This window comes from Muscardinus avellanarius, assembly GCF_963383645.1.
Source record: "Muscardinus avellanarius genome assembly, chromosome: 8".
Classification (NCBI taxonomy): domain Eukaryota; kingdom Metazoa; phylum Chordata; class Mammalia; order Rodentia; family Gliridae; genus Muscardinus; species Muscardinus avellanarius.
In genome coordinates this window covers 14885041-14912220 of record NC_137794.1, presented here as the reverse complement: position 1 = coordinate 14912220, position 27180 = coordinate 14885041, and the positions used below count along the sequence as shown (strand labels likewise).

At 42.5% G+C, this 27180-nt stretch overlaps 1 pseudogene across 1 annotated transcript; it reads right to left on the bottom strand.

The window, feature by feature from the left end:
- Positions 1–23855: 23855 nt before the first annotated feature.
- LOC308266006 (polyadenylate-binding protein-interacting protein 2-like) lies at positions 23856–24198 on the bottom strand (annotated as a pseudogene). The gene has a single exon. The product of its transcript is annotated as a polyadenylate-binding protein-interacting protein 2-like (transcript).
- Positions 24199–27180: the final 2982 nt, after the last annotated feature.

Below are 27180 nucleotides of genomic sequence, written 5' to 3'. Positions count from 1 at the left end.
AATAGCTGAGTCAAAGAACATGTGTATTTGGTATTTTGATGCATTCTAAAACTTTCTTCAAGAAATATTTGATTATTTTATTAAGTTACTGTTTTGAGCCAGGCACGGTAGCACATGCTTGTAATCCCAGTACTGGGAGACTGAGACAGGAGGATCGCGGTTCGCAGACAGCCTCAGCCCTTTGCAACCTGAGGACCTGTTTCAAAATAAAGAATAAAAAATAGGGCTAGGGGAATAGCTCAGAGGTAGAATGCCCTTGGGTTCCACCCCCACTACAACAACAACAAAAGTTGCTGTCTTGGCCAGGTGTGGTAATCCCAGTTCTTGGGAGGCTGAGACAGGAATTTTGCAGGTTTGAGGCCAGCCTTGCAACTTGGTGAGATCCTATTTTTTAAAAAAAATTTTTTTAAAGGGCTAGGATGTATAGCTCAGAGGTTGAATGTCCCTGGGTTCAATCCCCAGTTCATTGAGAAGGAGGAGGAGGAGGAGGAAGAGGAGGAGGAGGAGGAGGAAGAGGAGAAGGAGGAGGAGGAGGAAGAGGGGGAGGAGGAGGGGGAGGGGGAGGGGGAGGAGGAAATCCTGTTTCAAAATAAAAAATAAAATAGGACTGATGTTATATCTTAGCAGTAGAATGCCCCTGGGTTTAATCCTTAGTAACAACAAAAAAAGAAAAACAATTACTACTTTGCTGCTTCTATAGAATATTTTCATATTTATAATTTTATTTACTTGTTTTAAAACAGGATCTCACTAGGTTGCTGACTAGTCTACACATTTTGATATCATTTTAACTGAACACAATGAATCTATGTACATGTGTATCTTGAGTAATTAAATAAAAACTACTTAGATACCAGACTAAAGGGGCTGATGTGTGAGGCCCTGAGTTCAACTGACATCACACAGAAAAACTTACAGACTACATCTTTTAACTTTTAACAAAACTTTTTTTTTTTTTTTTTTTTTTTTTTTGGTGGTACCGGAGTTCCTGGAAGCCCTTCTACCTCCGGGCTACACTCCCAGACCTATTTTATATTTTTTATTTAGAAATAGGGTCTCCTAAGCCAGAGCGCGCGGCTGGCTTCGAACCTGCGCGATCCTCCTGTCTCTGCCTCCCAAGCGCGGGGATTACAAGTGTGCGCCACCACGCCCGGCTTAACAAAACATTTTAACAATATGATTAATAACGTTGGGGGCTGAACAGCATCCAAACCTCGCTGCCAGGAATTAAGCTCAAAGACTAAACTTGGCCCTACTGCAGCCAAGTGCAGCCGCTTTGTCCTATCCAACATCCAAACATTTCAAGCCAGTTCATCCACAGGTATTGTAATCCCCATTAACTGAAATATTCTCCCAAACAGAACCCGTACTTTTAGATCCAGCTCTTTCTTTATCTTCACATTTTTCTTCCCCTCAAAAGTTTGCCCTGTGCCCACTCTATCTCAGGGAACCAGACTACTGTGCTTCTATTAATCAGGGTCACTTAACAGCACCGGTACCATATAGTGTATAGTCCAAATAGGCACACTTGTGAGTGTCAGCAGGTGATACAATAACAAAACTGGGATGACAAGAACGAGCCAGAGGCTCCTCAAGAAAAGTGGGCTGGACAAACACCCGGCTTAGGAGCGTTCCACTGCTGTTATCTGTGGGGGTGGCTTTTGTCTTTTCTAAATATTTATTAAACAATCACTAGGTGTCACAGAATTCAGGCAGAGTCTATTATCCACAACCTGGTCCTTGTGGCGTTTACCAGGTGTTTGAGAAAACAGGACCAGTGGAAATAAAAGACAATATGGGAAATACCACGAAAGCCAAACACAATAAATTATGCCAACTCTTGCTTTCTTCATCACTTGCAAATCTACCACGTACTTAATCTACTTTTATTTGGAATACTCAATATAAACTAATTTTTTTTTTTTTTTTTTTTGGTGGTACTGGGGTTCCTGGAAGTCCTTCTACCTCCAGGCTACACGCCCAGACCTTTTTTTTATATAATTTATTTGGAAACAGGGTCTTACTAAGTTGCTGAGAGCCTCAATAAGTAGTTGAGGCTGGCTTCGAACCCGTGCGATCCTCCTGCTATCCTCCTGTCTCAGCCTCCCAAGCGCAGGGATTACAAGCATGCGCCACCATGCCGGGCCAGACCTATTTTAATTTTGAAACAGGGTCTCGTAAACCAGTGAGGCTGGCTTGGAACCAGCGCGATCCTCCTGTCTCTGCCTCCCAAGCGGGGATTACAAGCGTGCGCCACCACGCCTGGCTAAACTAAATATTTTTATCTTAACTTTGGAGTTTAAGCCAAAAAAGGTAATAGATTCCCCTAAAGGCACAAAGCTAGTAAGAAACTGAAATTAAACTAGAAACTACCTTCAGCCCATGTCAACATTCACTGGCTTCTGCCTATGTATGTGTGGGATAAGATAGACAGGTACCTCTTTGATTGGAGAAGATATTCAGTATACATTTATTCTTTTTTTTTTTTTTTTACGGTACTAGGGATGGAACTCGGGGGCATTCTACCTCTGAGCAATACCCACAGCCCTATTTTTTGTTATTTATTTTGAAACAGGGTCTCACTGAGTTACAAAGGGCCTCACTAACGGGTTGAGTCTGTCTTTGAACCATGATCCTCTTGTCTCAGCCTCTCAAATGCTGGGATTACCAGTGTGCATCATCATGCCTGGCTAATTTATTCTTTTAAGCTCTAACTGATATAGGGAGAGAACAGAGAGTGATGTGGAGGTTGAGACTGTGGAAGTCCCAGAAATCAAAATCGTAAGTATGGGTCAGATGATTAGGAGACTGAGACAAGGAGGATCACCAGTTCGAGGACAGCCTCACCAACGTACAGACTCTCAGCAACCTAGTGAGGCCCTATTTCAAAACAAAGATGATTTTAAAAAAAGGGGGGGGGCTGGGAGTTTAGCTTGGAGGAAGAATGCCCCTAGATTCAATCCCCAGTACCAAATATAAAAAAAATTTAAGAAACAGGTCAGATGAAAGTTCAGCAAGAGGGGGCAAAGCTATACGCCCAGATAACACACAATACTAGGTCTCAGAGGTGAGAAGAAAGGGTACTCCCAACAGGGACAGTAACATGGGCAAAGACATGGCGACTCATTGATCATTTAGTGCGTGTCACCAGAGCACACGTGGGACTGTTCCACAACAGAGAAGTCATATGCCGAGATCTGCATATGAACTGACTTTGAGGAAATTGTGTTGCGTATATAAAATAACAATTCCAGTGGAGGTGGACTAGAGCAACAGCAGTGCCAAGAGTGGAAAAAGAAAGCAAAATTGCCCGGCGTGGTGGCGCACGCTTGTAATCCCCGCTCTTGGGAGGCGGAGACAGGAGGATCGCACAGGTTCGAAGCCAGCCGCACTGGCTTAAGAGACCCTGTTTCCAAGTAAAAATATAAAATAGGTCTAGGAGTGTAGCCTGGAGGTAGAAGGGCTTCCAGGAACCCCAGTACCACCAAAAAAAAAAAAAAAAAAAAAAAAAGAAAGAAAGAAAGCAAAACGAACTGCGGCGATGGGGGATATGAGAGGGTCAAAAAGAGACGTACACACCGATCCTGGTGGCCACGCCTGTAATCCCAGGACTTGGGAGGCTGAGACAGGAAGATCACAGGTTTGAGGCCAGCCTCAGCAAGTAGTGAGGCTTTCAGCAACCTAGCAAGACCCTGTTTCCAAATAAGAAATATTTGGAATTAGCTCAAAGGTAAAGTGCCCCTGGGTTCAGTCACCACATCACAAAGAAAAGAGAGCCCTCTAAGTACTTCTGCTCAGAAAACATCAGCAAGTAGCAGAAATGTGGAGGTGGATTAGGAAGCCCGTCCATTATCAGATGAACGCTAGCAGCTCACACTGCTATAATGAAATGCCACTGCGTGGTGACTTAAGCAACAGAAATGGATTTCTTTACAGCTCTGGAGGATGGCGGTAGAAACTGAAGGGCAGGCTCGGTTTCCTTTGAGGCCTCTTTCCTTGGATTGTTTATGAATGTCTTCTCTCTGTCTTCACAGGGTCTCCTCTCTGTGTCTTAATTTCTTCTTATAAGGTCAACCAGTCATATGGAATTAGGGCCCACCCCCATATGACTTAAGTTAACCTTAATTACCTCCTTTTTTTGTATTGAGGATTGAACCCAGAGGTGTTCTAACTCCAAACTACACCCCCGTCCTATTTTATTTTTTATTTTGAAATAGAGTCTTGCTGAGTTGATGAGGGTCTCCCTAAACTGCTGAAGCTGGCCGTGAACCTTCGATCCTCCTGTTTCAGCCTCTCAACTGTTGAGATTTTAGGCATGCACTACCACATCCAGCTCTTAATTACCTTTTTTAACACTCTATCTCCATATACAGTTGCATGCTGAGGTACTGGGGGTCAGGACTTCAACAAATGATTTTGGTGGGCACAGGCCAATTCAGCCTAGAAAAAGAACAGAATAAAAGGAGGATTTCAATACTAGCCTTTCAGATTCGCTGTCTCCGAAAGTAGGTTATTGAAGGAGAATTATTTAGGAAGCAAGTGGAGGTATCTCCCCCAAACTGACATACCAAAAGTACTCACTGAAGCTATGAGACTCCATGACTTCTTCAAGAGGTGGACTAGAGCAGTGCCAAGAGGGGAAAAAGAAAGCAAAACAAACGGTGGTGATGGGGGAGACGAGAGGGTGAAAAAGAGTCAAAAATAGTAGAGAATTAATAAATTCAAATGAGCAAATATTTGTTTAGCATATAATAGTAAGATGTAATAGAAATGTATAAAAAGAAGAAGATATAGTCTTACTCTCAAGAATGTACAAAATAATAAGAAATATACACAGACACACCCACACAGAGGGAAGAACATGAAAAAGGACCTCAGAGGGCAAATAAGTGCTTAAAAGAGGTCACACTGGCTGGTGAGGAAAGGAACATGCCGAGGGCTAGACGAACCTCAGAGTGACTTGATTCCATCATTAGTGGTGACTGTTGCCAGTCTGTGATGTTTTCCTTGGACAATCTGAACCAGGACTTGAACTAAGCACGGCTCATTTCATATTGGCTTTGAGCAATGTCAGTAAATGTTGGATCAAACTCAGGATCACACATAAACTCAGTTTTTATGCTTTAAAAAAAAACAAACAAACATAAGGCAGATGACCTGCAGTCACTTCTCAGTATCTCAGTGAGAGAGGATTCATCTCAAAATGTCATTTGCAGGAAAATGGATGGACCTGGAGAACATCGTGTTAAGTGAGGTCAGCCAGTCACAGAGAGTGAAGGGTCACAGGTTTTCTCTCATATGTAGAAGCTGGGGAGTCATCGGTGTAGCAGAGAAACTTCAGATGGTGGAGGAGAAATGACAGTGGAGCCAGGAAGGTGGTCTAGGAGAAGGGGAGGCAGAGAGTGAGGATCAGTGAAGGAATCACTACCACCTACATCGTGTACATATGTGAGAATGACAACGCCAATCTCAGCACCCTGCATGGAAAAGGGGGAGTGGGATGGGGGCCTGGGGAAAGCCCACGGAGTGCTGAGTGCATGCATGCCACTATGACCACGGACTATTACATCATAACATTATGGTGTGAGACCATAGTGCATCACTAAAAGTATTAAAATAAATTAAATAAAATTTCTTCCATAGTAAAAAAAAAAATGAAGAAGGAAAAAAAATAGACATATTGTGTCCAGATTTTCTATGACATTATGTGTCCCAGAATGTGTTTTTGTTAACAAGACCTTCTGGGACACAGCTCTTGCCAAAACTTTAAAATTACAAATTAGATTATAAATAACTTATTTGTAAAATAACTTTTAGTATAATAGCTTGTTCTTCAAGTAATAAAATAGACTCAGGCAATGGAATGAGTTTCTCAGGGCAGCAGACTAGAGCAGTGACAGCACACACATGGGGGCAGGGGACTTGGGATGTCAGACCCTTCCCAAGACCTTAGAGCAAAAAACTAACCACAAAAAGATGCTTTTATTTCATTTCATCTTTATTTATTGCAGTATTGGGGATGGAACCCAGGGCCATTCTACCTCTGAGCTACATCCTCAGTCCTATTTTCTTTTTTATTTTGAAACAGGTCTTGCTAAGTTGCTAAGGTTGGCCTTGAACCTATGATCCTCCTGTCTCAGCCTCCCAAGTACTGGGATTACAGGCATACACCACTGCACCCAGCTTCAGCATTCTCTCATTTAGTGCTGAGTCTCCATGATGGTGATGTATTAATTAGCTTTCCATCACTGTAGCAAAATACCTGAGACAGTTAATGTAATAAGGGAAAAGATGTATGTCAGTTCATAGTTTCAGAAGTTTCAGTCCATGACTGGTTTCAGTCCCTGCCACTACTGTCTAGGCCTGTGATGTCACGGTGCATCCTGGTGGGAGTACATGGAAGGAGGAGCGGTTCACCTCATGGTGGCCAGGAAGTAAAAGAGAGAGAGACCAGGCTGTCAACACCCCCTCAAGGGCACACCCCCTGGCCTAACTTTTTCCCACTAAGTCCCACCTCCAAAAGGTTCCACCCAAGCTGGGCATGGTGGCTCACGCTTGTAATCCCAGCATTTGGGAGGCTGAGACAGAGGATCGCGGTTCACGACCAGCCTCAGCTACTTAGTGAGGCCCTCTGCAACTCAGTGAGACCCTGTTTCAAAATAAAAAATAGGGCTGGGGGTGTATCTCAGAGGTAGAATGCCCCTAGGTTCAACCCCCAGTACCACAAAAAAAGATATGATAATTCAAATGCAGACCCTCATAACCTCCCACTACCTAGTGTATTTGTTTTTTTGTTGGTTGGTTGGTTGGTTGGTTGGTTGGTTGGTTGGTTGGTACTAGGAATTGAACCCAGGGGCATTCTATCTTTGAGCTAGGCACCCAGCCCTATTTTAGTTTTTATTTGGAAACAGGCTGAGGGCCTAAGTTGCTGAGGCTAGCTTTGAACCTGTGATCCTCCTGTCTCAGTCTACCCAGTACTGGGATTCAAAACATGTACCATCATGCCTGGCTAGTGTATTTGAAATATTTTTAAAGTTCAACAGACAAAAATATTGAGTGCAATGTATTTTCTTACCAAAAAATGTTATCCTTGGCTCTGAGGTGTTTTTTTCACCTTTTATACATAGACAATTGGATAATGCATTATAAAGAAGCTATTGGTTCTTTCAATATATAGAATCTTTGTGTTCTAAGGCTCAAATTGTAGAATATTTATTCTTAGATTCTACAAAATTTCACTCAATCTGTACAGTAGTTTGAGCGCCACCTAGTGGGCACATTCCTGCTACATTCCTGACATGAAGGAAACAATAAATCGTTTTTTGAGATCAAGGAGGACCATAACAGCAGCCGCCTCCACTCCCTATCTCTGGAGACTAACGGGACAACTTGGGTTGTTCACGGAAACTTCTGTTCACACCAACAACTTAATAATGTTCATAGGTCTTGTCTAACTCTATCTCACTTAGCCCGGTGTGGTGGCGCATGCTTGTAATCCCAGTACTTGGGAGGCTGGGACAGGAGGATGGCAGGTTCAAAGCCAGCCTCAGCAACTTAGGGAGGCCCTCTGCAACCTTAGCGAGACCCTGTGTTCAAATGAGAAATAAAATCAGGTTGGGGGTATTACTTGGGGTTAGAATGCCTCTGGGTTCAATCCCCAGTCCAAAAAAAGAAATCCATCTCACTTAAACCACAATGCTAGAAATAAATCCATTCTTCTTTTAAAACCCAAACAACACTGAAATTACTACAAATATTGTTTCGGCTTCCATGAGACAAACTCCTACAGCTTAAGGACATTTCTCTCTCTCTCTCTCTCTCTCTCTCTCTCTCTCTCTCTCTCTCTCTCTCTCTCTCCCTCCCTCCCTCACATGCTCTTGTGTGTGTGTGTGTGTGTGTGTGTGTGTGTGTGTGTGTGTTACTGTGGAACTGTGGATTCAACCCAGGGGAATTCTACCTGCGAGCTACTCCCCAAACCTTATTATATTTTTTGTTCTGAAACAGAGTCACAGAGTCTCACTTAGTCGGGGAAGGCCTCACTAAGTTGCTGAGGCTGGCCTCAGACCTGTGATCCTCCTTTCTCAGCCTATCAAGTACTGAAACTACCGGAGTGCGCCATTGCACCCGGCATAAGGGCTTCTCTTTTACCACAGCCCTGCAGCAGTGACTTCACTGTGTGAATCTCAGATCCCTGGCAACACAGTTAAATGTGATATTTCCTTCTCTGTTTTCTATGTCTGGATTTTGTTTTGCTTCCATCTCTAGGTTTAGGTAATTTACAACCTTTCCTTGCTTATTTTTATTCTGGTTCCCTAGGTTATGACTGATTCAACAACATATTCCAGGATTAAAGAGAGATGCTGATGACAAATGCTTTAAACAATGTGACTGTTTTTACTAATATCAAGAGTGACTCAAGCCAGGTGTGGTGGTGCATGCCTGTAATTCCAGTACTTGGGAGGCTGAGAGAGGAAAATCACAAGTTCAAGGACAGCCTCAGCAAGCAGTGAAACTCTCATCAACCAAGAGAAACCCTGTTTCAGAATAAAAATAAAATTGACCTGGGGTGTGTCCTAGAGGTAAAATGTCCCTGGGTTCAATCCCTGGTCTCTCACACACACACACACACACACACACACACACACACACACACACAAACTAATTCACAATGTCCATTAAAATAAATGAAAACTTAATGTCAACATTTGAATATATATATACATATATACACATATACATATACACACATACATATATAGTAGTACTGAGGCAATTGGGCTCAGGGGCACTGTACCTCTAAGCTCTGCCCCTTCAGACTATTATTATTATTATTATTATTATTATTATTATTTATTATTATTATTAGCGGTACTGGGAATGGAAACCCAGGGGTATTCTACCTCCAAGCTACACCCCCAGCCCCTTTTTTTTTTATTCTTTATTTTGAAACCAGGTCTCACTGAGTTGTAAAGGGCCTTACTAAGTAACTGAGGCTGTCCTTGAACCGTGATCCTCCTGTCTCAGCCTCTCAAATGCTGGGATTACAAACATGCGCCACCACACCTGGCTCCATTTTATTTAACTTAATTTAATTTTAATTTTATTTTATTTTATGACAGGGTTTCACTAAATTGCCCAAGCTGGGCTCAAACTTACGATCCTCCTGCCCCTGCCTCCTAAGTACTGGGATTACAGGCATGTGCCACCATGCCTGGCAGCATTTGAATTCTTGTGTTAGGAGAAAAAATGTTTCGAGGGCTTTGTATTTAATAGTATTTCATGGGATATGGGACAATTAGTGGCAGAAAGCTTGGAAGATAGTTCTCTACTGAAACGGGGGTTTCTTGCGAGAAAACCCCGGCGAGTTCTTGTCTACGGAGAGCGAAGAATGACACCCGCAGACCTCAGGAAGGGGAGTAAAAGGTTTATTGGAAGCAGCAGGAAATGGGGCAAGGGTGGCTGAACACCCCCAAAGGGGCTGGAACTCAGGGTCCAGCAGCTGCCTTCAGGACAATACTTGAGAGTAGCCCAAGCCGAATTGCCTTCAGATGCAGGCTGCTTTCTTCCGGAGTCCATGCAATCTGCCAGAAGGGAATAGAGAAAAGTGGCCGAACACCCCATAAGGGCGGTCGGAACTCCGGGGTCCAGTAGCTGCCTTCAGGGTCACTACCCGAGTGTCGCCCGAGCCAAGTGCCCATCAGTTGCAAACTACTTTCTCCCAGAGTCCACGCGATCTGCCAGAAAAGAGGTGCAGGTCACCCCTAGGGGCCTGGTCAGCCATGATGTCCAGCAGAGGCCTTCAGGTCACTACTCGAGAGTCGCCCGAGCCACGTGCCCTCAGATGCACTCTGCCTTCTCTCAGGGCCAACACGACCTGACCTGGGGGAGAGAGAGAACAGCTCCCCAAAAGGGGAGGGAGTCCCGAGCGGGATAGTCCCCGCTTTTGCCATCTGACTGGCAGATGCCTGACCGCTTGCAAGTCCCGCTTGCAAGTCCGTTTGTGGTTAGGGTGACTTTTGGAATTCCAAGGAGAATTTGCATAGGGCATTTGTAAGTCCTTTGGGATTCCAAGGAGAATTTGCATAGGGCATTTGTAAGTCCTTTGGGATTCCAAGGAGAATTTGCATAGGGCATTTGCAAGTCCTTGAAGGGTCTCCTTTCCAGACTTGTTCGGTGGGTTTGTTGATTAGGAAACTCAGGATGGCTTTGTGAAGCTCTGGCCTTCTTATCTCTGAGCCTTTGGCGTTTCAGGCATTTGTGCCCCTCAAGAAACTCAGGAAATTAGATTTTTTCTACCAAGGCCTTTTCCCTATCTGCCTATTTCCTTTCTATCTCCTCACTACCATGGTACAGGACACCTTCATGTGTGTGTGCACAAGTGTGTCTACCTTCAAGCCACGCCCCTAGCCCTTTTTATTTTCTTAATTTTTATTTGTTTTTGTTTTGCTTTGTTTTAATACAGTGTCCTGGTAGGTTACTGAGAGCCTTCCTAAATTGCCGAGGCTGGTCTCCAACCTGTGATTGTTCTGTCTGGGATTACAGAGGTGCAGCACTGCACTCAGGTCCCTCCTATGATTTCTAAATAGCTAACCAGTCTCTCCTTGAACATTTCCTGGGAAAGAAAAAGTTTTGTCTAAAACTGAAAAAACAAATGCTCCAGCAATCAAAGAAACGTAAGTCCTAATCTTCCCACTTGTCATTATTGGTTTGTGACCTTGCCTAAACAACCAAACCTCAGAAACTGTCAGTCCAATTCAAGGCTTGCTGTGGGGAGATAAGCACCCCAACCCACCCAAGTGATTGCTCCTGCTCCAAGAATTCAAGGTCATCCATTGTACTTTGAGACAACTCTGATAAAAATTTGTATTTGCCTCCCTGTGTTTCTACCCTTTGCTGTTGTTTTTATCTGAATTCTTCTTTTCATACAGTTTTCCAAGTAGACAAAGACCATGAGCCTCCAACTTCATTCTTCCTCCCCCAACCCCACTAGATAGGTCTCTAGTATCTAAGATGCACAAGTATCCACAAGCATGGCAAGCAGTCCTCCTCCTCTTCCACTCACTGACTGAATCAGGGCCTGGACCCGGCCTCAAGTCTCACCAACCCTGCTCTGCCATGAAGCTTCAGCTGCCATGTTATACTGGGGGGGAATTAGCCCTTGTGCACCCTAACTGTACCAGTATTGGGAACGGCCTAGGAAGATTTGGGAAAGCTCTGATTATTAATATATTTCAAAAGAAAATAATTGATATATTTCAAAAGTAGTTGTGTCAAAATGGCGGCAGACATGGGTAAAGAAAGGACTTGATTTCTGCCTAAAACAGGCAGCTATTCCAATGTAAAATGACCTAGCTCAAAATAATTAACAAGTCAATAGAGGAGAACTAGGACTTCTGCTTTCTACAGACAGATCTACTTGATCTAGGGAGGATGGGGCAGGATTTGACCTTGCTCTTCAGGAAAGGAGACGCCTTGCCACACCTGGTTGGGGGAGGTACCTTACAGGGTTAAGGGGAGGTACCTTATAGGGTTAAGGGGAGGTACCTTACAGGGACGTTTACTACGTCAGAATTACGTGAACAAGATGGAGGTCATGGGTATAAAAAAGGCTGAGTCCACGTGTAATTCCTTTGATGTACTCACTCAAGTCATTCCTCCATGTCAGTCTAGTATGGAACTGTTCCTATTCTCTGTATTTTTAGCTTTTAATAAACTTCTTTAAATCTTCAGCAAGAGTTCAGGCTAATGTGCATTTATACTTAGCTCAGAACAAGAACTTGCGGTTTTTCTCTGTTTTTCTGTTTGTGTGGTTGTGGTGGGGGAATTACTTCTCCCCTCACACACCAAACACATTTCAACCGCAACTCTAACCCCACCTGAGCCTTGCCCGGCTGGTCAGCCCTGCCTGGCTAGGGAAGATGGGAAGAGGATTGCCATGGGCTAGCAAAGGCTGCCTTCTTGGTACTGACAGATCTTATGGCTGCAAAGAGCTAAATGCTGAAGACATGTTTAAGTTCTGTAAAATGTAATTTTCCTAAATTTCCTTTTGTAATATATGTGGTTGGGGGGTTTTATGGAAATTTCATTGTGATGAAAAAGCTGCACTGTTTTAGCAATGGTGGCACACTGGGGTAATTTAGTGCAAATATATTTCCCAGCAGGCCTTTTATTGATTGCACTAACTGCAAGGCTGCCGGGAAGGAGAGTCCATTTGGTTGATGAGCTCTGACTGCCCTTTGGGAAGCTAATCTCTACTCCTTAGCTCAATATGCCATCTCAGGTCCTGCTCCCGTTCTCTAAGTCTCAGTCCAAATAAAGCAATTTCTGCTGGTCAAAAAAAAAAAAAAAAAAAAAAAAAAAAATTAAAGAGAAAGTTTTGAACTGACAGAGAAAACATAAATTATTTTAGCTCTGCACAATTTTTATGCTAATAAAGCACATACACACCTAAAGTTGTACCAGTATTGGGAATGGCCTAGGAAGATTTGAGAAAGCTCTGATTATTAATATATTTAAAAAATAATTGCGTCAAAATGGTGGCAGATCTGGAAAGAGAAAGGCTTGGCCTTGGTCAAGAAGCAAACAGCTATTGAAACTTAGATTGACTTGCTACATGTAATTAGCAAGTCAATAGGAGAGGAGAACTAGGCCTTTCTCTATCTAAAGACAGATCTACATGATGATCTAGGGAGGATGGAGCAGGGTTTGACCTTGCCCTTCATGAAAGACACTTTGCCACACCTTGCTGGGGGAGGTACCTTACAGGGTAAAGGGAGGTACCTTACAGGGACGTTCACTATGTCAGAATTACGTAAACAAGATGGAGGTCATGGGTATAAAAGTCCGGTTCACATGCGATCCCTTGGGTGTATTCATTTCAAGTCACCACCACCCCCCATGCCATTTTGGCATGGGGCTGTATTTCTATTTTCTGTATTTCTATCTTTCTAATAAACTTCTTTAAATCTTCAGCAACTGTCCAAGCTATGCATATTTATTCTTAGCCTAGGATAAGAACCCGCGGTAATTTTCTGTTTTTGGTCGTTTTGGGTTATGTTATGGGTTGGGGGGAAAGTGTGTCCGGGACCCTCGCAGGGGTTCCCGGGGAACAGTTTCCACAACCATCTTCTCCCCAATCCGTAACAAAAGTGAGCTGGAAAATCAGGACCGATTATAGCAATCAATTATGTCTCTCCAGAGAATTTATGAAGAATATGCTTGGGGTAGATTGTTCAGATGGTTGAGGCAAATCTTCACTACATTTTCTCTGTTTAACTAAGCTCAGACTTGGTCACTTTGACCAGTCCCATATGCAATTGTACCTGCAAATATTGTCAAGCTGAGTGAGTATTCGACTACTGAAACTTCTGGTATTTTTAGTGCTGACATTATTAGCACTTTAGTAAAAAGCCTTCTTCACTCTGGACTCTACATTCTGGGTTTGTTTCCTAGAGACAGATGGAATTTATACCCAAGTGTTCATATTGAGACATTTATATACATGGCAGTGCCGCCGTGAAACTGCTGTAGTCTTCCGTGAAGCCTGGGTTCTTTGGTTTATTTATACTGACATTGCAACATCTTGGTATTTAAAGAAAAAGGAGATTTTGCAGCACTGTATTCAAAACCATACAAATTGCAGGCTTTCCTTTTGTTTCTGGGGCTTCTTATTTGTTCAAGCTCCTTATGATAATGGTCTAGAGTCTGAAGATTAGTTAGATTTCTAACCGTTCATTTTCCATTCCCCTGTTCTTGTCATTTAAAAATCAAATTATCTGACTTCATTCCACTTTCATAAGCGCGGGCAAGAAGCCTGTTTCCTGTTAATGGTGAGCTAACCGTATTCTGACAGTACATGAAAGAAGAGTTGGACCGCATGCCGGCAGGAGAAAGCCAACTAGGAAAACAGAAAGTGTGCTCAGATCTGGAAAATGAGTCAGTGTCTAGGAACCAACTACATTTAACCCACAAAACCCGCTCCAAATGAGGAAATTGAAAATTCTTCAAGAGAAGCTGCATAATAAATATATGGAGAGTTGTCAGGCAGGGATTTACTTATAACAAATTTTATTTAATTGCAATGACATCAATTTCTGGCCCACCTCTGAAATAAACTAAGAGACTTAAAAAACAAACTAAAATAGCATTCGGGAAGCAGAGGCCAGGGGATCACGGCCCTGCAGAACTCAGTGAGACCTTGTTTCAAAAAATAAAAAGACTAAAAATATGGCACTGGGGATGTAGCTCAGAGGTACAATGCCCCTGGGTTTCATCCCCAGTACTGCAAAACAAACATACATCAAAAAACTAAGTGCATTCAAAACTTTTTATAGAATTAGAAAAGGCTGCATATTTAAGTGTGTTCTAGTAAGTGGCTGAGTGTCTACACTGAACCAAAGCATATGATAAAACAAAACAAAATTTTTTTGTATGTGTGTGTGGTACTGCAATTGAACCCAGAGGCATTCTACCTCAGAGTTATACTCTCAGCCTGATTTTATTTTTTCTCTTTGTGGCACTGAGGATTGAACCCAGGGACATTCTACCTCTGAGCTATGCCTCCAGCCTGATTTTTTATTCTTTATTTTGAAACAGGGTGCAGAATGTCTCACTAAGTAGCTGAGGCTGGCTGTGAACCCAGATCCTCTTGTCTCAGCCTCCCAAATGCTGGGATTACAAGCGTGTGCCACCACGCCCGGCTCCTCAGTCTTATTTTAATTTTATTTTGAAACACAATCTTACTAGATTGATGAGTCTCAGTACTTGCTGAGGCTGTCCTCAAATCTGTGATCCTCCTGTCTCAGCCTCTCAAGTACTGGGAATACAGGTATGTGTCACCATGTCCAGCCAAACAAAACTTTTTGAAGAAGCAAAATTATATTGACACATCCCAACATGCCCAATTGGCATTAGATGCATCTGAGAGACATTCTATTGGAGAACTAATTTGAATAATAAATAAAAAAGAATTAATTTGAAAGAGATATTGAAGTCAAGATCTTTCCTCCTTATTTTTCAACCTAATAATTAAAATCCATTTGCCTTCTCTCTTCCCTCACAATAAAAAGTAAGGGAAGAATGGAAGAGGTTGACGCACCTTGGAAATTCTACAAAGTGGCCGGAACGATTGCCCAGCTGGTCGGTAGAGGTCAACTCAGGTCTGGAGCAGAGAGTCAGTTGCTTCCCTTGGTCACCCCGGTGAAAGGCAGAGTCGGGACTGTTAGATTCTAGCTGCTGTTACTGATGGCATTCCTGAGCGCTGCAGGGCTGCATCGCTTACCCAGTGCTTTCAGGTACAGGAGCCACACGACTCTCATAGCAACCCTTTCGAGGACGTGGGGCATGTATTATCATTGCTAGCTCCGGTTACAGAACAAGAGGCCAGAGTCTAGGTCTTCAGATAACACAGTTTCCCCTCTTCCACTCGTTACTCAGCTCATTCCTGAATAATTGTTAAAGGGATGTGACTTTAACAAGCCTAGCTCATCCCTAGCCATGTTGGTATTAGAGGGACAAATATGTTTACCAGCTTATTTAATGACAATTATAGGACTCGCTCTGCCACCGTATTCTGTGAAATAACAGGTTAAGTATGTAAGATAATGAGCACTTCAGGAACAATGAAGAGGGGGAATCGGCGTGATAAAACATACTGTGCAAAATCAAGGCACATCACTCCTGACAGCAGCGAGTTACTAGACCAGAAAACAAGCTCAGAAATGAAACCCATGGCTCAGGTGTCTCCATAAATCTGCACTAATGAGAGTTCCAGGTACCACAGTGCCCAACACCACAGGAAGCACTTCCATAGCAACCATCACTAAGGACATCATCAGGATGCTGAAAGTGTAAAAGAGGAGAAAGAGCTATAATCTGGGACAAATAGGTCTATTTCTGTGGTAGAGTGACACCCATTGTTCACACTCAGAAAACATAAATATTGAACCACCTGAGGCAGGCTGTCACCAGCTATTTCAGCCAGCCGAACTCATCCTCCTGATCTATCATCCTTCTGATTTATATTCTCTCAAGAAAAAAACCTAACAGAAAGCTGGAAACATGAGGAACTCACAAACGAGTCCACCAGGTAGGTGGCAGTGTGCTCTGAATGGACTGGTCATGACTCAGGAAACTGAGGTGGGGGTCGCAGCACAAGTCATGAATTAATCATCAGAGACACAAAAGTGAGTCAGCTTTGATTATTTCCTTGAAGCACAGAGTGTGGTGGGGCAAGATAAAAAACAAATTTCTATAAAATAAATTACATGTGATTGATGACAAAAGAGGGACATTGTTGCTGCTATTAACTTTAGAAAATTATTGGAGAGTAGTGTGGGAATAGTGATCTCTGAATAGTAGTCTCCAGTTCCTCAGAATGTGATCATATCTAGAAATAAGGTCTTTGCAGACATAATCAAGTTATTTATTTATTTATTTATTTATTTATTTATTTATTTCACGCATGTGTGTGGTACTGGGGATTGAACGCAGGGGCATTCTACCTCTGAACCATACCCCAGGCCCCATTTTATTTTTTAATTTTGAAGCAGGGTCTTGCTAAGTTGCTGAGAGCCTAGCTAAGTTTCTGAGGCTGTTCTCGATTCTATGATCCTCCTGTCTTAGTCTCCCAAGACCTGGGATTACTGGCTTTTGCCACCATACCTGCTCATACTCAAGTTAAAATAGGTCCTGAGTGAGGGCCTCAGCCCATTCTTGCTAGCATCCTTGGAGAAGACAGGCACAGGGAGAAGATGGCCATGCAACAACAGAGACAGAGACTAGAGTGATGTAGCTATGAGCCAAGGAGACCACAGGCTGGAAATGACCACCAAAGGCTAAGAAAGAAAGGAGGCTTCTCCCTGAGCTGTCAGAGATGGCTCTGCAGACAGCATAAGTTCAAACAAACCCCCAGCCTCCAGAACTGAGAGAGGATGCTTTTTATTGTTTTCAAAGCCCAGTTTTTGGTACTTTGTAACTGCAGCCATTGGAAACCAGGAAATAAGAGAAAGATTACTTCATGCTAAAGGGATAGGGAAGACTTCTCTGCAAGGAGTAACATCTAGATTGAACCTTAAAGAATGTGTAGCATCTGGTCAGGTGCAGTGCCACATGTCTGTAGCCCCAGCTACTCAAGAGGCTGGGGCAGGAGGATCTCTTGAGGCTAGGAGTACAATACAGTGAGACCCTGTGAAAAGAAAGGAAGGAGAGAGAGAGAGAGAGAGAGAGAGAGAGAGAGAGAGAGAGAGAGAGAGAGAGAAGGGGAGAGAGAAAGAGGGAGAGAGAGAGTGGGCGCTAAATGGCAGGTTATAGGTTTACCCATTCATATAATAATAGCATTTACCATTTATTGAGACCCCATGTGTCTAGTATTGTCCTGGGAATCATTCATAAATAACCGGACCGCCTCTGGAGTGTACACAGAGGACCTCCAGCTCTCTCCTTCATTTACTCCCCCAACTTCCAGCCCAAGGTGGTTATGTATAGAAGCTTCAGTCTTGGAAATGGAAGAGAAAGAAGGCTAAGGGATTTGGACAGATGACGGGAGGGGCAAGGGAAGAAAGGCAGAAGAGATGGAAAATCATCTGTTCCCCTTCTGATCCTGGTCATGACCTCCGTCTAGAAGAGAGGGCGGAAGCGAGTTCCAGAACCTCCATGAGTTGTTTTGTTTCCATGTGAAGCTGAGTGAGAGGCTCTAGGCACAAGCCCAGAGGCGCAGAGCCTAGGAAGGCACTCTCCCCTCTGCTCCTCAGAACTAGGCCACAGGGAGGCCTCCCAAGAGAGACTTCTGGAAGCATTAAGAGTCAACACCCATGGAATGAGCTCTGTTCTCATGACGGGCAGTGACCCTGGAAGAACTCCAGCCTTGGCAAAGCCTCAGCAAGTGGCCTTGAGAGCAGAAGCTAGGGCAGAAGAAAACGGAAAGGGTAGAATTCCATGGTAACTACAATGTTTAGAAGCTTCTAGAAATTGCATGAAGGGAGTTAATTTCTCCCAGCTACGTAAAAAGGGGGTGCATGCCACAGAAACAAGGAGAATATAAAAAGACCTGGTCTTCTGACAACAGGCTAATCAGGCCTGGATTGCATGGGTCAGGAAGACTTTCCAGTGAAGTCCAGCTGCAAAGACGCCATTATCCCCACTGTCACTTCACCAACAAGAAGACTGAGACTCAACCAGTAATTCAGTCCTATGTGACGGGATGAGAACTAAAACCATGTCTTCCTGCCTCTAAGGCCAGGATGCTTCAGAGTAGGGAAAGTCTGAACTAGCAAGGAGCTTGAAGAAGAAGGCAGGAGGTCGGGGGCAGGAGTGGGGGGCACAGCCAGAGTTCTGGCTGGAAACAGAATTCAGGCCAAACTGTTCAAAAGAAAAGACCTTAATCAAAATGCTACCCACATAGCTGTGAGCAGGATTGAGGGGATCAGCGGGGATTTAGAGACACCGAGAGACCAGCAGAAGAAGAAAGCCCCTTCTAGAGAGACCTGGAGCTGTGGAAGACCGCAGCAGGACACCGCCCCTGCCAGAGAGCCTTCTCCAGAGCAGGGTGGGGATGGAGAAGTAACGTGGCCTCTCCTCTCGCCCAATTTCCTGCCCATGTGCCCATGGGCTGTGCTCTTCTGGAAACCAGGAGCCTAGGTGAGGCAGGTGGCCGGAAGCAGAGACACACACACTTTCAGAGAGGGAGGAAAGGGAGGAGGAGAAAGACAGGTCCACAGAGAGCAGGGAAGTTGCAGCCACATGCTAGTCCTGTCCTGATTTACTCTCAGACCGTTCTGTGCACATCTCTGCCCTGTCCCAGATCCCAGACAGTGGCTTCCCCCTGGCTCCTTGCCCTCTGCTTTCTGGGTCAGTTCAGCCACTGGGAGGCCTTGAAGGGAGGGAAGAAGGGGAGAAAGAAGCCAGGCATTTCTCTCCCTTCTGTCTGCTTCAGGCACCTCTGGCTATAGCTGTCTGTTCTGTGGACCCAGCGCTGACTACAAGGCCGGCTGTGGCTCCTGCTTCTGCTGACCCGGATCCTTTCATCCCTTAAGCTTTGAACATAATAGCAACCTCCTGCTCCTGAAAATCTCAGGGCTGCCTCATTGTCCCACAAGTCTTTATAGCTTTGTCATCTCCTAGGGCCCAATCCTCACGTTAAATTCCCGCTCCCTTTTATTTTTGGCAGCCCTGGGAGTGGAACCCAGGGGCTTTTCTACCTCTGGGCTATACTCCCAGACCTCTTTTATACTTTATTTGAAAACAGGGTCTCACTAAGTTGCTGAGAGCCTCACTAAATAGCTGAGGCTGGTTTTGAACCTTTGCAATTCTCTGGTCTTAGCCTCCCAAGTTCTGGGATTACAAGAGTGCAACACCACGCCTAGCTTAAATTTCCCCTTTTTAAAACATCATGAATATTTGCTAGACCTGGGTTGATAAGGAAAATCATATAGGAGGGCATCAACCTTCCCAGCAAAGGATGAGGAAAGCGGGTGTGAATGTGACTTGTATATCCTAAGAACAGCACAGACTTTGGTTGCCTCTCTCCATCATGAGCCTGGTCCTCTCTCTCACTGGGGCTCTCTTAACTCTGCATAAAGTGATGTTCTGATGAGTCAAGAAGCACCTGTGTGGCCCTCACTGTGCAGCCACTTCAAACATTGCTGGAGGTGGAGAACTTTCACTCACCAAATCCTACTGTCAGATTTTGGTGGAGTGCTTTGCTTTTCATTTCTATTCCCTTTTATTTTATTTTATTATTTATGTATTTATTTATTTATTTACTTTTTTTTTTTTTGCTGGGGATTGAACCCAGGGGCATTCTACCTCTGAGACACACTCCCAGTCTTATATTTTATTCTTTAGTTTGAAACAGAATCTCACCAAGCTGCATAGGTCCTCACTAAGTACCTGAGGATGGCCGAGAACCTGCAATCCTCCTGTCTCAGACTCCCAAGTACTGGAATCACGTCAGGAAATTCATTCTCGCACAAACCTAACTAGATGAAACTGCACATGTCCTGGGGCTTACAGAGAAAGCTTTAGTAGAGACTTTACATTTTATGACCAGTGGGTTCAAGCCATGGTACCAAACGGAGTTGAGGCTTCGAAGATCTTTATTTCTCTATCAACTGCATTCCCAGTGGTTAGATTATTTCATTTTAAGCATAAATGAAACTAAAAGTTATTCCCCTTTATTTCCCAAATTTCTAAGACAGCTACCATTTGTTTTCAGTGCTGCTATGAAGCAGAAGAAAAAGTAGAAGAGAAGGAGGAGAAAAAAGAATAATAGTGCATTCCTGAAACATTACAAAAGACCAGCAGAGGAGAATTCAGTGCAGTATACTGGAGAGACTCCTGGGGAAGGAAAAGCAGAGCTGCTTTCTTTTCTTTTCTTTTTTCTTTTTCTCTTTCTTTCTTTCTTCCTTTCTTTCTTTCTTTCTTTGTTTTTTTTGTTTTTTGGTACTGGGGATTGAACCCAGAGACATTCTACCTTCAAGCTACACCCCCCAGACCTATTTATTTTTTATTTGGAAACAGGGTCTCACTAGGTTTCTGAGAGCCTCACTAAGTTGCTGAGGCTGGCTCCATCTCAGCCTCCCAAGTACTGGATTGCAAACGTGCACCAACACACCCAGCCAAAAGCTGGGCTTCTTGACCTTTTGCTCCAAGACAACCTGACAAAGGAAGATAACAAAAAATAGCCCTGCTCTATCTAGAAATATAAATAAAATTGAAAATAATTACCAATAGTGACAGTCCACTATATACCAACTGGCCCTCTACAATTTAACATATGTTCCTACTGAATTTTCACAATAGCCCAGAAGACAGGGGCTATTTTTTTTTTTTTTTGTACTAGAGATGGAACCCAGGGGCATTCTACCTCCGAGCTATTTTTTATTCTTTAGTTGGAAACAGGGTCTCAATGAGTTGCAAAGGGTCTCACTAAGTAACTGAGGCTGTCCATAAACCACAATCCTCCTGTCTCAGCCTCCCAAATGCTGGGATTACAAGCATATGTTACCACGCCCAGCTTACCAGGGCTATTATTGTTTCCGTTTTACATGTGGAAAAACTGGGACACAGGAGCTGAAGCAACTTGACCAAGGATATACGAATAGAAAGAAGCAGAGCTAAGATTCAAAGTCTTACTGTAGCACATATGTTTTCAACTAAAAGTTGGCATGAGTAGTTCAACACCCGTTCAATAGGTTATTAAAGTTGTACCCTACCTGGGCGTGGTGGCCCATGCCTGAGATCACAGTACTTAGGATGCTGAGATAGGAGGGTCACAGGTTGGAGGTCAGCCTCAGTAACATAGTGAGGCACTCATCAACTTTGTCAGATCTTGCTTAAAAATAAAAATAAAGCGGGGCGTGGTGGCGCACGCTTGTAATCCCCGTGCTTGGGAGGCGGAGACAGGAGGATCGTGCAGGTTCGAAGCCAGCCACGGTGGCTTAAGAGACTGTTTCCAAATAAAAACATAAAATAGGTCTGAGAGTGTAGCCCAGAAGTAGAAGGGCTTCCAGGAACCCCAGTACCACCAATAAATAAATAAATAAATAAATAAATAAATAAATAAATAAACATTTTTTAAAGGGTTGTGGTGTAGTTCAAAGGTAAAATGCCCCTGAGTTCAGTCCTTAGAAACACACACACACACACACACACACACACACACACACACACACAAAGATATTTCATTCCATTTCATATTTTCTTACTTTCTTTAAGATAAAAAATATTTCTTTCAAATATTTTTCCATCTTTCAAGGATGTTTGTCTACATTTTTCAATGTCCCATTTTTGTTCCACTTTCAAGTAAATCATCAAGTAAAGCTGTTACCCCCCAAATACTCCCCAAGCGTTTCTTGAAGCAGGCTCATCATAAGAGGCACTGGCTCAGAGCAGCTAACCTGCCAAGAAAAATTAAAATACCTCTATTGTATGTATTAGAATTAGCTTGGCTAATTAGCCAGATATATAAACTAGATTAGTTTTTCCCCTAATATCAAGGAAACTGATTAGAGGGTTATGGATGAAATAGAATTAAAAAAATAGATTGAGTAACTTAGCAAAAAAAAAAAAAAAGACTAACATACCAACTAAGATGAAGCTCGCCACGCCTAAACTCAGAATGAACACAACTCCTGAGCAGAAGGCAGAGCGTCAGATAAACAGGATATTTTCAGTTTGGGCTGAGATATAATGGAGAAAGAGAAAGAGAGGAAGTGTGTGTGTGTGTGTGTGTGTGTGTGTGTGTGTGTGTGTGTGTGTAAAAGGGAAAGAAAAACAAAACTTGGAAAAGGAACAAAAATCTGCTTTTGTAAAATAATGAAATTTAATGGGAAAGAAAACCATGAATAACAATATTTGATTTAATACTTAGCAACAGTAAAATTTATCAAATCAAAGTCACAATAAATGGTGATTTGTTCAAATTTCTTTTTTCTTTTTTCTTTTCTTTTCTTTCTTTTTTTCTTTTTCTTTCTTTCTTTCTTTCTTTTTTTTTTTTTTTTTTGCAGTACTGGGTATTGAACCCAGGGGCATTCTACCTGGGTATCCCCTGACCAGTATACTCATGAATAAAATAAGCTAGTGTTTTTTTTTTTCTCCTCAGCGTTTTTTCGGTTCTACTATTATTTATTTTTTAATATTTTTGAAAAAATATATAATTTTTACAATATTTTCAAATTAAACACTATTCACATTGAACACATATGGCAGCTTAACCTACTCAAATATGAAGTTTAAGAAGCCAAAACTGTTCTAGCTTTGTTAAAAAAAAAAGCTGTGCTGCCGGGCATGGTGGCGCACGCTTGTAATCCCAGCATTCGGGAGGCTGAGACCGGAGGATCAAGGTTCGCAAACAGCCTCAGCTACTTACTGAGGACCTCTGCAACTTAGTCAGACCCTGTTTCAAATTAAAGAATAAAAAAAAAAAAATAGGGCAGGGGATGTAGCTCAGAGGTCAAATGCCCCTGGGTTCCATCCCCAGACCCAAAGAAAGGAAGAAAGGAAGAAAGGAAGAAAGGAAGAAAGAAAGAAAGAAAGAAAGAAAGAAAGAAAGAAAGAAAGAAAGAAAGAAAGAAAAGCTGTGCTAAAGACTATTGTGGTGGTGAAAGGAAGGGAAGGCAGTGCTGAAGTCATGTTACAATCTCTTGTTCAGCTGGAGTATGGGCTGCCACTGGTCTTAAGTTAGACTTCACATGGGTATGAATGGATGAGACGTAGCAAATCTCAGAAGATGCAACTTCCAAATAACATATTTCTCAAATGTAACATTAGGAGCAGAATTTAATATTATTTCTGACATGATAACGAAGCAGAAAAGCCAGGACTAGCTCCTATCTGATCTCTACCTTGTCACTTCAGTCACCAAAGACACACTTGTCTGTAATGATGTTTCAAATGAACACACCTTCTTCAGAAAAGTGAAATTCTTCTGATGACAAATAAAACTGAGAAATCTGCTTAGCAAGTAGAACGGAATTTAAATGTACTCATTCCATAAGGCATGGACATTAGCGTGTATTAATGAACCCTAAAGCCCAGTGTAGCCTCAAAGACAACAATTGAGTAATATTCAGAGGTCATTTAATTTGTCCTTTATCACAACTTGACTGGTGCCTCTTTCCTCGATGTCTTCACACTAAGCCATGGGGCCAATTCTACTTTCAGTAAATATTCGAGTTTTTTACTTAATAGCAGTCTCAGCACTTTTATTAAGCATACAAGACTAACAAAAACCTTAGCAATGCATAAGTTTGACACAGTGACAAGAGAGAGCTTTTATAATTAAGCTTCTAATATTGTCTTCACAGTGTGGAAATTGTGCTACATCCACTAAAGGAGGCTCCATCTACTCAAATATTTTAGTATTTCACCCCAGCATTTGGATTCCGATTGCTCTTGACCACAACATCTTACAGAAAAGAGCCATCACTGATGACAGGGTTATTAAACTGGTCTTGGATTTGGTGCATAGTTTGTGGGAGATCTTGAGCTGGAATAAACCACTTATGCTCTTCTTTCTTGCATTTCTTGAAAGCACCATTCAATAAAATTCTTCTTCCCACAACTCCTTTTGTCTGCTGAATTCCTCTTCATTTCCCATCCACGTGTACTCTGCAAAGGGATTGTCATCTTCATGAGAATGACGTTAATGATCACATCTTCATTGATGATGCTCGGGCTGCTGCGAGCTGGATCTTTCATGACTGGCGTTAGTTGCTCTTTTGAACCCAGTGCACAGCAGCGGGAATCCTGTCAGCCTCCGCGGGATCTCCACAGGCAGGCCAGCTCCCCGCACGAAGTGGCTTTGATGGCTGCCTCCTTTCTCCAGTTCCTCCTCTGGATTTTCTATGCTTAGCACACACCAACACACACACACACAAAGTGAAAGTTGCTTGTCCCCCCCCCCCCTCTCTCTCTCTCTCACACACACACACACACACACACACACACACAGTGATAAGATGCTTTTCAACATTTATTTATCCAGCATTTGAGCACCCTTAGGATATTTCACACTGCACTGTATAATGGGTAATGAATCACAGTTCATTAATTCTCTTCAAAAGGACTAGGAGCTATCAGTGGAATAAATACAAATTATGCCATTCCTACACTTACAGAGCTTTAGAGTCTAGTGGTGTCGAATTCAGATTATATCCCCCAAAACAGCCTTGAAGTTTTATGATCATCTTAACTTTCTTACCTTTACAAGTTTATGGATTTCTGTATACTACTTATAATTTTCTTTTCTTTTCTTTCTTTTTTTTTTTTGGTGGTACTGGGGATGGAACCCAGGGACATTTTATCTCTGAACTATATACCCCCAGCCCTATTTTATTCTTTATTTTGAAATAGGGTCTCGCTAAATCAGAGGGCTCACAAGATTCCGAAGCTGGTGGCGAACCTGCAGTTCTCCTGTCTTAGCCTCCCAAGTACAGGGATTACAAACCTGCACCGCCACACCTGGCTTTTCTTTTTTTGTGAAGTGCTTATTTAGTTAAGATTCTTTAAATCACTATTTGAATATTTTAGTATCCAAAATAACATTCTAGCCAGGCATAGTGGCTCATGATTGTAATCCCAGTACTTGGGAGGCTGAGACAGGAGGATCTCAAGTTCAAGGATAGTCTCAACAAGTAATGAGACTCTCATAAACCTAGCAAGACCCTCTTTCTAAATAAAAAAATAAAATAAAATAGGGTTGGGAGTATATTTTGGAGGTAGAACACACCTGGGTTCAATTCCCAGTGCCAAAAGGAAAATTCTAAGATGGAATTTTGATTACTCCTGCAAAATACCCTCTCACATAGACCAGCTCCTAGAGAACATTCCCATCTCATCTGCAGCAGCTATCAGTATGAATTTATGCTATTTCAAAAATTTTGCTATTTCTCACTGATGCTTTGACATTTATCTACTGCTCAAAATATTCCAAAGATAATTTTGCTGTGAATAAGCCTCAATTATAATTCTGCAACTTATTTCATAATACTTTTTATCTTCCTTCAAAGCTTACTCATTGATGGATGATTATTAAGCACTTTTCAAATTCTGAACTATATGTGTGGTATGAAACACAGCTTTGAAATATGACAAGCACTAAAAATCATCTCAGTCTATCCAGGCCACGGAAGTGACAATAATTTTACACAAATCAATCAATGTCACCTCTGTGTGGGATGGCAAGGGAGGAGGGATGGCTCGAAACAAAAAGGCTAGTTGTCCATCAAAGGAGGAGAGATGATGTGTGATGTAGCTCTAAGTAAACAAGAAATCGAGTCTAGTAGGGCTGGTGATGCACACCTCTGCTCCCATATATGGAAGCTGAAACAGGAGGATCACAGGTTTGAGGACAGCTTCAGCAACCTAGCAAGATTCTCTGCACCCTAATGAGACTCTACTTCCAAACCAAAAATTAAAAGGGCTGGGGGGTTAGCTCAGAGATAGAACCATCCCTGGATTCAACTCCTAGTACCATGTAGAGGAGGAGAAGGAAGAGGAAGAAAAAGAGGACAAGGAGGATGATGAGGAGGAACAGAGGAAGAGGATGTAGTCACATCCTAGTTGGGTGCAGTGGCACATGCCCACAATTCTAGTACTTGAGAGGCTGAGACAGGTGGATCACAGGTTCAAGGACAGTCTCAGCAACTTGGTGAAACTCTCAGCAGTTTTGTGACTCTGTTTCAAAATAAAACATAAAGAAGAACACCTTAGAAGATGGAAAGCTCTTCCTTGTTTTTGGATAGGCAGAATAAATATCATCAAAATGGCCATTCTCCCAAAAGTGGTCTACAGATTCGATGCAATACCCATAGACCAAAGGAGCAGAATAGAAAACTCAGAAACAAATCTGCACACTTATGGCCAATTGATTTTTGACAAAGGGGCCAGCAATATATACTGGAAAAAAAGATGGCCTCTTCAACAAATGGAGTTGGCAAAACTGGTTAACCAAATGCAGAAAAATGGAAATAAACCCCACTTTTTCAATCTGCACAAGAGTCAGTTCAAGGTGAATCAAAGACTTGGAAATCAGACCAGAGTCCTTGCAGCCCCTTGAAGAGGGCATAAGTCCAACACTGCAACACATAGGCACAGATAAACACTTTCTCAACAAGACCTCAAAGGCACAAAAAACTAAAAGGCAGATCAATACGTGGGATTGCATTAAACTGAAGAGCTTCTGTAAATCAAAGGAAACTATCAAGAATATCTACAGAGAGCCAATAGATAGAGGACTAATATCTAAAATATACAGAGAACTCAAGAAACTCAGCACTAAGAAAATAAATAACCTAATCAAAAAACTGACAAGGGAACTAAATAGACACTTCACAAAAGAAAAAATTCAAATGGCTAATAAATGTATGAAAAAATAAATGCTCAACATCATTAGCAATCAGAGAGATGCAAATAAAAACTACCCTGAGATTTCACCTAACTCCAACTAGAATGTCAATCATTCAAAACACAAACAACAACAAATGCTGGCGAGGATGTGGAGAGGCGGGAACTCTAATACATTTCTGGCAGGGCTGCAAATTAGTGTAACCACTTTGGAAAACAGTATGGAGGATCCTCAGAAGAATGGGAACGAACGTACCATAAGACCCAGCAATACTACTTCCTGGTATCCACCCAAAAGAATGAAAATAAAACTACCAAAACTAATGCATGCATATC